Source organism: Hypanus sabinus, chromosome 25, assembly GCF_030144855.1.
Source record: "Hypanus sabinus isolate sHypSab1 chromosome 25, sHypSab1.hap1, whole genome shotgun sequence".
NCBI lineage: Eukaryota > Metazoa > Chordata > Chondrichthyes > Myliobatiformes > Dasyatidae > Hypanus > Hypanus sabinus.
In genome coordinates this window covers 33527049-33541602 of record NC_082730.1, presented here as the reverse complement: position 1 = coordinate 33541602, position 14554 = coordinate 33527049, and the positions used below count along the sequence as shown (strand labels likewise).

The 14554-nt window shown below is 39.7% G+C and overlaps 1 long non-coding RNA gene across 3 annotated transcripts in view; it reads left to right on the top strand.

Moving 5' to 3' along the window:
* Positions 1-14554, top strand: part of LOC132381147 (uncharacterized) — an 80560-nt gene that overhangs the window by 34657 nt on the left and 31349 nt on the right. For 2 of the 3 annotated variants that reach the window (XR_009507952.1, XR_009507953.1), the window contains exons 1-2: positions 12569-12626; positions 13836-14054. The exons of the other annotated variant lie outside the window; for it this stretch is intronic. This is a non-coding gene — a long non-coding RNA (uncharacterized LOC132381147). Of the gene's footprint in view, positions 1-12568; positions 12627-13835; positions 14055-14554 lie in introns of those variants that run through there. 3 annotated transcript variants of the gene reach the window in all.

The following is a 14554-nucleotide window of genomic DNA, read 5'->3' as shown; positions in this document are numbered from 1 at the left end:
AACAAGGTCCTAGGTATAATGTACAGTGGATTACCAAGTATTATGCACTTAAAATGTTCCGATTATTGATCTTAGCAAATTATGTTGGGAATGACATCAGAAGGATTGTAAGATAAGTATTCTCATGGACTAGTCTTCACATCATTTGTCCTTGAGTTACAGCGACAAACCCAACACTATCCTACTGATCTTTTAACCTTCTATTGCTCTGCGACACAAATGAGGGATTCATTTTAAATTTTGAGTTCAGTAATTGCTGTTCCTTAAAATACAAATGCAGTAAACAGACAGTTTAATATCCTGACAGCACAGGGATTTTTAAACCAAATATATCCTGTTGCAGAAATCCAAACACAACATTGCAGATTTAATCTACTATAGGTCAAAAACAAAGGAACAGTTCAAATTTAAACATTCATGTGATTGATTTAGCTCACACACTAAACTATTGATAGTTCCCTTCAAAAACTAGGTAGCAAGTCATTCAAAATTCAATTTCTGGAAAATAAAAAAAGAATATTCTACTTAAATCAAAATGTCTGCTTGGAAATTTTTGTGAAACTGGACCATTTTGAAACTTACAAAAAATAAAAAAAACACCTGTGCTAAGTTCATCAACTTTGCCTCCATCTTCAACTCTGTCCTTAATTTCACTTGGTCTATTTTCAACACCTCCCTCCCCATTCTTGATCTCTCTGACTCCATCGCTGGAGTCAAACTGTTGACTGACATCTTTTATAAACCTACCGATTTCCATGGCTATCTTGACTATACCTCTTTCCACCCTGTCTCCTGTAAAAAATGCTATTCCTTTCTCTCAGGTCTTTCATCTCTGCCGTATCTGTTTCCAGGATGAGGCTTTCCTATCCAGGACATCAAAGATATCCTCCTTCTTCAAAGAACGATGTTTCTCTTCCTCCACAATTGATGCTACCCTCAGACACATCTCCTCCATTTCCTTGACATCCTTGCATTCCATTTTCCCACCGCCTTAACAGTGATAGAGCTTCTGTGGTCCTTACCTTGATTCTCCATACCTTCCACCAACTCCAAAAGGATCCTACCACCAAACACATCTTTACCTCCCCCTCCCCACTCTCCACTTTCAGTAGGGATTGTTCCCTATGTGATTCCCTTGTCCATTCATCCCTTCCCACTAATCTCCCTCCCAGCACTTACCCCTGCCCATACACTTCCTCCCTAACCTCCATGCAGAGCCTCAAACCGTCCTTGCAGGTGAGGAAACACTTCACCTGCAAACCTGCTAGGGTTGTAGAGGAGCAACACCTCATATTCCGACTGGGTAGACTCCAACCTGGTGGCATGAACATTGATTTCTCCTTCCCCTCCTCCCTCTTCCCTTCTTCTGTTCACTAATCTGGCCTCTTACCTCTTCTAACCTGCCTATTATCTCCCCCTGATGCCCCTCCTTCACCCCATTCTCCTGTGGTCTAATCCCATGTCCTTACAGATTGCTCATCTCCAGCCCTTTACCTACCCCTTGCAGCAGGCTTCACCTATCACCTTCTAACTGTCCTTTTTCCGCTCCCTCACCTTCTTAGTTTGTTGTCTTCCCCCTTCCTTTCCAGCCCTGAAGAAAGGTCTCAGCCCGAGAGATTGACTGTTGGTTTATTTCCATGGATTCTGTCTGCCCTGCTGAGTTTATTCAGCATTTTATGTATGTTGCGAGGGGGGGAGGTGGTGGAAATCAGTCTGAATTTCCAAGAGACAGTGTAAATTAATTTTGGTGCCACAGTGGTATGGAATTCCAACAGCTGAAGCATGACTACAGCAATGTTTTCATGATAAGAAATCGCTAGTTGATGTAATGTACCTAATACTGGAATGGCATTTTGTCCTCGTTGTGCTTGGTGTGTTTTGTGCTTCTTTGAATTTAAATATGCAAATTTTCAGTAACAAATTAATGTAATTAACAATAGTTAATTTGGAGACTAAAAGGCTTGTCTGACTTGTGAGCACAGGATTTTCCCTCTTCAGTTTTCTTGTATCAGATGAATCAGAAACATGTTGTACACAGTACGTGAATGGAACTGCAAACTCTAATCAACTTTTTAGCAGTCTTTAGATGAGAATCACACTCTTTCAAAAGGAGCCCCAGAGTAAGCAGTTTTCAGTGGATCTTGCTCTACAATTTCACTAGTGAAGTTATTTCAATGTTTAGCTTTTAGCAGCTTTCATAAGGTTTGCTATTGTATGTCTCACTCTCTCACACAAATGGTGTGCAATGCTCTCTCTTTGTCTGTGCCCTCTCTTTCTGCCAGAATGTTCTTTCCTCTTGGTCAGCTTGCATTCCTCCAAATGTTAGTGTCAAGCACTTTCTAGATCAGCTGGAAGCACTCCTACTTGTGTATTTAATATTTCAGTAATATTTGAGTAATGTTGTAAATATATTGTGTGATTAAGCATTCTTTGTCATTTACATAATTCAATTCAGGTTATGTATAAAAGTATGCAAATGTCATGTGTCATATCATCACCACATTATACTTGTGCGCCTCACTAAAGTAAAACGAAAAGTACACAAGTTATTGCTGACTTTCATGTTTTTCTTTCAATTAGTTTTATGGTTTGGAGTTGCAAAACTCAACGCCACTCAGACAGTGCCTTTTGCATTGGCTTCTTTGTAACATTTTTTTCTAATCATAGTCTATCTTGCCATCAGTTTATGGCCTTTAGCATATATGTAATGTATGTGCAGCTTTGAATTCAAATTGATGTGATGTTGTTATTTTCTTTTACTTCCTACAAGACCTCCAGTGAGGGAGAGTTGTTTCAAAAATTCAGGCTTTGTCCTGTATATCAACGCGTTTAAGATTAAATGGAGAAAAGTAAACTTCGCCAGAAACCCCAAGCCTTAATAGAAGGCTCAGTTTCAAATTCTTCATTGTTTTGGACGAAGAACCGCAGACTAAATTTGTTTTAGTTTTGGCAACATTCATGCAGCAAAGTCTGAAAAGAATATTCTGTCTTGTCTGAAGGTGTCATGTTGGGACGTTGCCTTTTCAGCTGTGCTGGAGCAGTAATGCGTAGTTGGCTCAAGGCAAAGAGGAATACAAAGATCCAAGTATTGAACTATAAGTTTTGCTAGATAAACCAAAAGTATGGGGAAATGAGGTCTAGTGACTCTGCACAAGCTAAGTAAGACTGATCAGGAGATTAGAATCCACAGCTCATGCATGAGGAAATAGACAAAAATGACATCAGAAAGGAGGCACAAATGACTTGGGTCCCACAACTCTAGACTCAGGTACAGTTATTACCCCTCAATTATTGAGCTCCTCAATCAGTGTGAATAACTTCACTCACCTCAACACTAAACTGATTCCGCAACCTGTGGAATCACTTTCAAGGACTCTACTACTCATATTCTCAGTATTATTTGATTATTTGTTGTTTTGTATTTGCACAGTTTGTCTTCTTCTGCACATCAGTTATTCGTCAGAGTTTGTGTGTACTTTTCATTGATTCTTTCATATTTCTTTGCTCTACTGCAAATACCTGCAAGAAATTGGATCTCAGGATTGTATACGGTGACATATATGAACTTTGTTAATAAATTTACTGTGAACTTTGAACTAAGTGATTTCTGGACTGACAAATGGATATGTTAATTCAAAGGATTTGATCTTGTAATTTATTTAGTCTTGAAGCCGTAGCATTTTTCTGGATGCTCTGATGTGAAGAGGTCTCTGTATGACTAAGGTATATTTCCAGAGGTACCAGGTCTGTCACTTTATGACACCGGAGAACAATACTTGAAGGAACAAATCTGACACCGTTTGATACTAACGTGCAGAAATGGTGAGAAAAAGTCAGTCACTGTTCAACAACAGGTCATGGTACTGGTGAGAATAGGTTTGTCACCAAGGTGCAGTTCTGAACGGAATAGGGCAGTCACTGACAATGCACTGCAATTCTGATGGCATATAAGCATCAATGTGCGATTCTCTGAAGCAGTACTGGTGGGAGCAGCTTGTCACTGCTTGACAACGGAGTGCTGCACTGGTGGTAACAGTCTGTCAGTGTGCAATGCCGAGGAGTAGCACTGACAGGAACAGGTCTGTCAGAATAAATTTGAGATGTGATACTGGTAAATGAAATACACATACATATCACAGTGCAGTATTGGGGGGAAAACTGGTCTTTAACAGTATAAAAATGAGGTACAATGAATGAGATCCAGATTGTCATGCTATTACAGTGAAGTGCAGAACCGATGGGAACAAATCTGTCATTGTATGACACTGATGAGCAGTAAGGGTGATTTTGGTCTATTACTGTATCACCCCAAGGTACATTACTGGTGGGATCAGCTCTGTCACTCTGTAATACTGAGTTATGGTACAGTGGATATGAATATCACTACACAGAAATGAGGCGCAGAACTTGCGCAGAACCCTCATAATTTTGTATGCTGCTAACAAATCTACCTCCATTTCCCCATACCTTGGGGAATAAATTTCTAACCTATTCATCTTTCCCCAATAACCCAGGTCCTCAAGTCCCAGGAACATCCCTAGGCCCTAGGAGATGTATTCAAAATGTACTTTGTCACAAGTAAAGTGCTAGAGGTTTGGAGGGTTGCTAATGTACGATTGTTTAGAAAGGTTCTAAGAAAGAGTTGTGAAAGTCTAGGCTGAACTTAACAGTGTGTAAATTATTAGAAGGTATTCTAAAGGACTGGACATGTAAGTATTTAGATAGACAGGGACCGATTAGGGATGGTCAACGTGGCTTTTGGCATGGTAGGTCATATCTAACAAATCCTATCGAGTTTTTGGGAGGTATCAGGAAAATTAATGAAGGAAAGGCAGCAGATGCTGCTTAAGTGGATTTTAGTGTGCTCTTTGAAGAGTTCTGTCATGGAAGGTTGGTCAAGAAGATTCAGTCGATTAGAATTCAGAATAAATTGGAATTGACATTAGCCTAGCAGGAGAAGGCATAGAGTGATCTCAGGCTGGAGTGCTGTGACCAGCGATGTGCTGCAGAGAACAGTACTGGGTCAGTTGTTGTTTTATCATCTATATCAACGATCTCAATGATAATGTGGTAAACAAATCTGCAGATGACAAGATTGGTAGCATAGTAGGTCATGAGGAAGACTATCAAAGTTTGCAGCGGGATCTAGACCTGATGGAAAAATGGGCTGAAAAATGGCAGATGGAATTCAGTGCAGATATGTGTGAGTTATTGCACTTCCGAAGGACAAACCTGGGGGGGTCCTACACTGTGAATGGTAGGGCACTGAGGAGTGGGGTAGATCAGTGGGATCTGAGAATACAGATCCATAATTCCTTGAGAATGACATCACAGGTAGATAGGATCATAAAGAGAGCTTTGGAGATATTGACCTTCATAAATCAAGGTATTGAGTACAGGATTTGGGATGTTTTGTTGAAGTTGTAAGAAGCATTGGTGAGACCTAAATTGGAGTGTTGTGCTGTTCTGGTTTTCTACCTACAGGACAGATATCAATAAGACTGAAAGAGTACAGAGAAAATTTGCAAGGATGTTCCTGGGACCTGAGGACCTGGGTTATTGGGGAAAGGTGAATAGGATAGGAACTTATTCCCTAAGGTATAGGGAAATGAAGGTAGATTTGATAGCAGCATACAAAATTATGAGGGTTATAGATAGGGTAAATGCAAGCATGCTTTTTCTACTGAGGTTGGGTGAGATTAGAACTAAAGGTCATGGATTAGTGTGAAGGGTGAAATGTTTAAGGGGAATGTAAGGGAAATCTTCTTCACTTAGATGGTAGTGAGAGTGTGGAATGAGCTGCTAGCAGAAGTGGTGGATGCGGGTTCAATTTCAACACAAGTTTGGGTAAGTATATGGATGGGAGGAGTGTGGAGGGCTATGGTTCTGGTGCAGGTTGATGGGATAGACCAGGTGAGCTGATGGGCCAGTTTCTGAGCAGTAATGCTCGATGACTTTATGACTCAATTTCTGCACTAGCCTCACACAAGGTCCAAAAGAACACCTTGTCTGGCCTTGGGGTTCTATCCACCATGTTACTGTGATCACTCAAGTTGAGTAAGATGTTCTCATCAGTGGTTGTCTGTTGGTGGGTCCTCTGGTAGAGGTTCATACAGGATCCATGTATTCTGCTGCAGTGTGGACAGCAGTAAGTGGTGGCTGTGGTAGGTGGCTGAGTTTCTTGGTTGTTCATTCTCCCCTTCTGTGGTTGCTGCTTGTTCTCTGTGGCACTGTGGAGGTGACTCTCATGTCTATCAGCTCTCTTTTGAACAGATTTCATCCAGTTGCATCTATTGACTACAGTGTCTTCCCAGTTTTTAGATGTAATGTTGAACTTCTTCAGGCTGATTGTCATGTTATCTTTGAAGTGTTTCCTTTGCCCACCAGGAACTCGCTGGCCTTTCTTCAACTGGGAGTAATGGATCTGTTTGGGGAGGCATGAGTTAGGCACCTGAATGATATGACTTATCCATTGGAGTTGGTGTTATTTTATCATGGTAGAAATACTGTTCACGTTGGCCTCCTTCAGTACATGGGTGTTAGTGCACCTGTCCTTCCAAATGATACCCAAAATCCTTCGTAAGGTTCTTTGGTGGTATTGTTGTAGGGCTTACGAGTGTCTACTGTAGGTGGTCCGTGATTCATGTCCATACAGTAATGAAGGAAGGATGACTGCTTTATAGACCAAAAGATTTGTCTGGACCTGTAGGTCACCGTCTTCTAAGACTCTTTTCCTTAATTTTGTTTAGGCTCTACTAGTTCCACTCTGGTGGTAGCTGACTTTTGAGATGATGTCGCTTTTGAGAAGAGAATGCTGCCAAGGCAGGAAGAGTGGTCTACTCTTTCAAGGGTGATATCATCAACTTTTACAGAGGGCTGGATAAATGGCTGATTTTGCAGTGGCTGGTTTAGGACCTGTATTTTTTATATATATTCAAAGCAAGACCCAGGTCTCTAAATGCATTGGTAAAGACATTCAGGATGCACTGGAGGGCTTCTTCAGACTGTGCTGTGATGGCATTGTCATCCAGGTACTGAAGCTCCACGATGGTGGTGGTGCTGACCGTGGTGCCTTAAATGGATTGAGGTCGAAAAGCTGGTTGTCCATTCTATACACAGCTGAGATTCCTTGTGGCAGGTCTTGGCCAATGAGGTGAAAAATGGCAGCAATAAAAAGCAAAATTTGGAGGGCACAATGTTACAGACCTGTTTGATCCCCGCCTTGACAGTGAAGGGTTCTGATCCAGTGCCACAATTGCTGAGCGCTGTTGCTGATGTGCCAACATGCAGCAGCCTCAGTATTTGTCAGGAGAGCCATATCTGGATTGTATATGCCAGATAGTTTGGCAGTCTACTGTATTAAATGTCTTTTTCAAATCCATGAAAGCCAAGTACAAGGGTTGCCTTTGTTCCTGTAATTGGCATGCTGTGAAGATCATGTCTGTGGTGCCTCTAGATGGGTGGAAACCACACTGTGAATCAGGGAGTAGTTCAGATAGAGGAAGGAGTTGTTTAACAAGGATATGTGCTAGCACTCTTTGCCTGTTGTTGACAGGAGGGAGACACCTATGTAATTGCCACCATCTGCCTGTCTCCCTTCTAGAATATGGTCACTATTGGAGAATCCCTGTACTCTAAGGCCAGTTTTTCCTTTTCCGAGAGCTTAAGGATCTTTATTGCTTTTTAGGCTCCTGATTGCATAAGGACTTCTTTCATAATGAGAGGTTCCCCCATGTCTCCTCTCACAGGTCACAGGAAGATTTGGTTAGTAACCTTGGTTCAGCAGTGCTATGGTGGCTAAGGGGTTCTTGAAAGTGCTCCCTCCATTAACCATTGATCTTCGTCTGATCTGTTAGTGAGTTCTTCATTCTTCGAGCTCAGGGGTATAATCCAAAGTAACTTCCTGGTGGGCAAAAGAAACACTTCAAAGAAAGCATGACAATCAGCCTGAAGAAGTTCAACATTACATCTAAAAACTGGGAAGACACTATAGTCAATAGATGCAATTGGAGGAAATCTGTTCAAGCAGACTGCTTTGATGGCACTGAAAAAGACTTTCACGTCACCAGGGTCTGCCAGTCTCTGAATTTCCAGGGCTTTCTCAGTCTATCCTAATTTGCTTCGAGACAGCAAACACCACCTCCTCCATAATCCATGACATCACTGTTGTTTTGCCTCAGTTCTATGGACTCTGCGTCCATCTCTCGAGTAAGTACAGCTGCAAAAAAACACATATAAGATCTCCCCCCTCTCTTTTGGCTCCATGCACTGATGACCATGCTGATCTTCAAGAGGACCAATTTTGTTTCTTGCTATCCTTTTGTGCTCAATTACCTGTAGAAACACTTGGGATTTTCCTTCACCCTATCTGCTAGAGCATTCTCATGCCTTCTTTTACCCCTCTCCTCCGATTTCTTAAGTGTTCTCTCACATTTCTTATACTCCTCCAGTGCCTCATTGCCTATACCTGCTATGCATCTCCTTGAAGTATTAATAACAGTGTTACCAACAAAGTTGGTGCTTCATGAACAAAGAAATGAAAGAAAATACAGTCACTATTATGGGATTGGAAAGCAATTAAAAAATACCAGAATGATCTCTGGGAAGATAGATGAATCTGGAGTGGGAACTATTTCAAGTGTTTAAGATTATGAAATGGTTTCAAAGATTGGTGTGGAGAAGAGGTTACAAAGTGAGAGCAATAGTTGAAACCTCAACTTTGAGAGATCATGTAATAAATACAATAAAAAATTCAGAAGACACACCTCTACCCACAGAGCCCATTAAAAATTATAATTATGTCATGTAGAATGGTTGTGGTGAGCTTAATACTCAGGGATAAAAAGAATAGAGCGATACAGTGCTACATGAGGAATAATAGATGTTTGCAAGAGATGAATACTGGAGTGTGTTGAACTGGCCAATGTTGGTCCTTGCTCTAAATGTTTTGCAAAAAGATTTTTTTAGGATATTTCTGAAATATTCAGAACATCACTTCCATCTTTTTTCATAACTTTATGAGACCCATACATGGTTTCCGAACAAAGCAATTTTAATTTAGGGTTATTGTTTGTGGGAAAATATGCCCTGCACATCTTGAAATTTCTGGCTTCATGAAACTCAGAAGATTTAGATAATGGACACTAGGCTTATCAAAGCTTTTCAGAAGTTACTATCAGTAGTATTCTTCTGGGGAGTAAAATCAGACTGCTTTTAAATTCAAGGCTGTACTGCTATTCCAGTTGTTGGCTGTTGTGTGCCCTGTTTTGTTAAACTCTTGTGACCAATTGTACTGTTGCAATCAATAAAGAAGGGAAAGAATCAGGTGTAATATCACTGACGCATGTTCTGAAAGCTGTTGTTTTGTGGCACCAGTACAATGCAATACATAAAATATGATATTAATTATAATACAAAATAAACATAATAATAATAAAAAGAGGGCAAAAATAGTGAGTTAGTTTTCATAGATTCATTGTCTATTCGGAAATCTGATGGCAGAGGGGAAGACGCTGTTCCTGAACTGTTGAGTGTGTGTCTTCTGGCTCCTGTAACTTCTTTCTGACGGTAGCAATGGGAAAAGGCGTACCCTGGGTGACGGAGGCCACCTTATTGAGGCACCATCGTTTGAAGATGTTTTCAAAGGTGGGAGGCTTGTGCTCATGATGGATCTGGCTGAGTTTACAACTTCCTGCTGCTTTTTCGGAAACTCTGCAGTGCCCCCTCCATACCAAACAGTGATGGAACCAGTCAGAATGCTGTCTATGGTACGCCTGTAGCAATTTGCTGGAGTCTTTGGACACATACCAAAACTCTTCAGACTCTTAATGAAATACAGTAACTGGCATGCCCTCTTTGTAATTGCATCAATATGTTGGTTCCAGGACAGATGTTGACACCTGTCTTTGAAGACCTATCCTTGGCCCAACAGTTGGTGAAGCTCAAAGTATTATTGACCCAAAGCAGATAGCTTTGGGTTTGGGATAAGGAGGGCACCAACAATCAGAGATGATCCCTGCTGATTTTCTTCAGCTAAATTGCTGGAATTAATGATTCTTTACAACTATTTAAAATGTGGGCTAATGAGAGCCAGAATGAATGGATGAAATTAATAAGAAGAGCAAAGGTGTTAAAAAAAAAAGCTGATGTTATTCCTGATGCCTTGGTTCCGAGGTCAGATATTTGATATTTCACAATGCTCATCCAATGACTTGTGTGACTCAAAATTATAGTGCAGTGTGGCAAAAAATTAAAGAAACAGTCATTTGCAATTCAATTTTGAAAGCTAAATGGTGCAAAATAAATTATTTTGTTAAAGAATAATACTCATTACATTGAAATTAAAGTAATGAATCTGCTCCATGGATTTTCAAGGCCAATAAATCTAGCTCAATTAAGGCAGAATTGATATCTTAAGTAGTTTCATCTCCCTTCCATAATAATTAATACTGGTTTAATAGTCTTGACAGGAGGCAAGTTAAACTGTACAATATACCAGTGATTAGAAGATATTGTGAGAGTCTCTTTCTAGTTTCTAAGTTTTAGCACACATTTTAACATTTGAATTTGGTTTTGCTTCTTTGCTTATTCCCCTCCCTATCTTTCAATCAATCTTTGTAAAGATGTTATTTCCACTTCTATCAATGCTTTTCATCACCTCAAGAATTCCAATGAAGTAGTTCTAAATTGGCTGTCATTGCCATAATGTAAGAAGCGCAAATTAACCAAGCTCTAAAATTATAGTGGAACGTTTGTTGCACAGTCAAATCTAAACCGTACAGGTGTTGTTCCATAGCTTCTGAAACTTTTGAATTTGGCCTTATGTGAAGTTGCTGTTGTATTTGCATATTGATAACAGAGAAGTCCCTGTGCTACACCACTACATTGACAGCACCTTATATCTGGCACACTTATTGTTTATGCTCTTGATAGCCATTGCTTTTAATTTCAAACATTCTTCAGATGGAGTTGAGAGCTTCAATATTTTGAATAGCTTGATCCATTTCTACAGTATATTCCCTTGTTTAATAGAGTGTGCAATCAACAATATACACTGAATCCCTATAAACATTCTAATTATGCTTTCACAGAGCAAAATACAATTGAGGGGGCAAATTTATGTCTGAGAGCAACCTTTGCCATCTTGGCTAATTTTGTCTGGCTGGCCCACTGTTCAGTAAATAATTGAACATATGATCATTATATGGCAATCGATTGCACCATCATTTAATTTAATAAAATATCTGCAAATTTACAATAATTATAGTAACTGGGTCAGATGACTGCCAGATTTGAAATGTTCTGCCTGAGCAACAAACCAGAGCCAAAATAATTCTAGCTTCACTTTTAGTGTTTTACATCAACAAAAAATTAGATATTCTGATTAAATTGGAATTATATCACAAGTGAGTCATACTTGCTGTGAGTCCTTATAAGGCTACATTTTGAGCTTGTTTTAACATCAGTATCAGGTTCAAGAAAATAACCTAAAGGGATGATTGAAATTCAATTTATATTTTTATTCAAAGCTTACAATGATATAACTTAGTAATATAATAAAAACAAAAAATAATCAACAACATGGGTTTATACACTAAGTACTTGAGCAGAGTGGGTAAAGAAAGTTTGGATTATTTCAGTAAATGCTAATTGAGCTGAAAGGCTTACTTCCATTTTGTAACATTTAGGAAAATATACTTAACGCCTGCTCTTTCTATTATTTTTCTTAATACAATATGCTTTTTATTAATTTGTTGATTTTGATTCTTAAAGTACCATTTTCTGTATAAGATTGAAGTGTTTTTATTCTCCAGTGAGTTGTTTGTTTAGGTAAGGTACCGGCCGATAAGCTTGGGTCTCTGGCTGAAAACATGACTCCAATAACAGATCTTCAGTGAAAATTGAACAAAAGCATTAACGTTAACTTATAATAACTCAACTTGTGACCTTCCTTAAATATTCCAGTGGATAACTGCTTGGTAGACCCAGGAGTTTTCGTGCTGAAATGAATGACCTCTTTGGCCATAGCCCAAGGATCACCAGCTTAGAGATTCAGACACAGGCTTTCCTTTGCACACTCTGCAAGGAAGTTCTGGGCACAATTGAAATCTTCAGATGAGTGTCTGTGGTTGAAGTGGTTGTGGGTGAACTGGATGCATGTCACCTTTTAAACTGACATGTTATGTGGGGAAAAGATGAGTTCCATAAATATACATCATTATCTTTCAATTAAAAGATATTCAATTAGTTCTGAATACGTTTTACATTCTTGAAGTCGTGGGATGAAAGCAAATTGAAAGAACTTAAAATGACATGTATAAAATGTAATCGATGTGTCCTGGTTCAGCTCACTGTTCCTCAATGGATATCTAATATAAGCATTACATGAAGCTTGGGAATTATCCATAAATCTTTAAAAAAGTCTGATGTCAACTGAGGAATCTTAATCTGCAAAGATTAAATCCATGACCTAATAGTTACAATTTTTCATTACAGAAGCAATTCATAATTTGATGAAATTCTTTGATGCTCTTGTACTTATTGTGCTACTGTTTCTCATCTTTCTTCTGTAGGTTCTTTAAAGACCCTGGTGTTTAAAACTGTTCATGAATTTAGAATCATAAAGGGTATGTGTATAAGCTCCCAAACCCCAAGACTGAGCAAAATGTTTTGATTCACTGACAATGTTTTATAGGAAGTGAATAATTCTAAGTGCTATCCTCATGACATTCGAGACAGGGTCAGTTAGTATCATTAAATTTAGATTGATTGTATATGACACAGTAGAATGATGTCACATTTACTCCTGTCAAAGATAGTTATTTTTAAACCCATCAAAATATATGCAGCATAGCTTCCTTAGCCCGTGTCCACCTTCATTCCTATTTCAAGTCTGTGATTGTCTTGGGTTTTCAGTAAGTGCAAGGATGAAGGCTATAAATCAAAGTGAATCTTCCAGTTGAGAAAGAAAGAAACCCTGTAATAGTTCACATTTTCTTTTGTTATTTGCTGCTGTGCAGATGTTACTCAGGATTTTTTCGTGTATTATTTCAGACTCCCATCAAGCCCCTCTCCCAAACTCAAGCCACCTACACCACATCTGCAGGGATAAGGTTATTCATAAATTCAGCTAAAATCAAAAGTGAATTCTTTTTTTTAACCAAACCCAACTGCTGACAGCTGGCAGAAATGTAAGTGAAATTGATGACAATACTCAGCTCATTAGACAGAAGGAGAAGAGGAGGTTCAAATTTCTGGAAACATCTCAAAGGAGGAGAGAATAGTGGGACAAAAGGAACCAGTTTCAGAGTGGATGAAGGATGGTCATCATTGGCATGACCGACGGGAGAGCTACATACTGATGGAGAAGTGAGGAATATGGATTTTGACATGACAGGTGATTACAGAGAAAGGGGTCGGGTCGGTACAGGCTGGGAGAAAGGGCAGATCAAGTGAGATATGAAAATGATTTTTTCACCTTGGGTGACTAAATAAGTAAGTTTTGAATCAATTGAAACCAGTGGTTCCCAAACTGGGGGGGGGGGGGTTTGAGGGGTGTCCATCCCCTTGGCTCCAAGATCACATTATCAGTGCTCCTACTCCCTTCCCAGCCATTGCTTAAAAACTATAAAACATTTTGATTTACAATGCACAGTGAAAGCAAATAGGAAGAGCAAGTTCAAACCAGTAGCAAATAATTGTAAAAATGTATTCAAATCCTACAAATAAAACATTATTTGTTTAATTAATTACATTAGAAAGAATTTTCATCAACGATGTTTTAGAGTGTACCTAAGCAGTCCAACTATCCACTAATTTGATTTTTCACTTTTCAGTGAGATGGATGGGCAGTGAGATCAGCTTCTGGGTGAATGTCCCTCAGAAGGTGTCATGGTTCGCTCTCTCAGGCCTAGACTCAAGTGCAAAGGAATGGCCGACTCCGTCTGTCACGGTGCTCGCTGGCACCAACTCAACTCGTGCGGTGGGCGGCAATAAGAGCAATAAGCGCTAACAGTGTCTCTGCCCAGGTGTGGATGACGACAGTCTTTGTCATGGTAAGTGTGGAGGAACGGCAGACCCTCTCTGTTACAGTTTTCACTGGCGCTGACCCAACCCAAGTGTGGAGGAATGGCTGACTCTTTCTGTCATGCTGGTCACTGTCACTGACTCAGCCCAGGTTCGGAGGAATGGCAGAATCCCCATGAAGAGATGGAAATAAGAGGTTAGACACGGGAATACTGCCAGCAACGGTGAAGAAGGCGAACACAATATGGTCTTTCAAGAGACTCTTAGAAGTAGGTACATTGAACATAAAAAAATAGAGGGCTATGCGGTAGGGAAATTCTAGGCAATTTCTGAAGTAGGTTACATGGTGAGCACAACATTGTGGGCTGAAGGGCCTGTATTGTGCTGTAGATTTCTATCTTCTACGTACTAACAGAACATTAGAGGCAAGACCACTCTTCAATAAACCGTAGGACTCCACTGACAGATCACAAATAATCATGGAACCTGGAAAAGACATGCCAATCACAGTTAACTGGACAAGATTAAA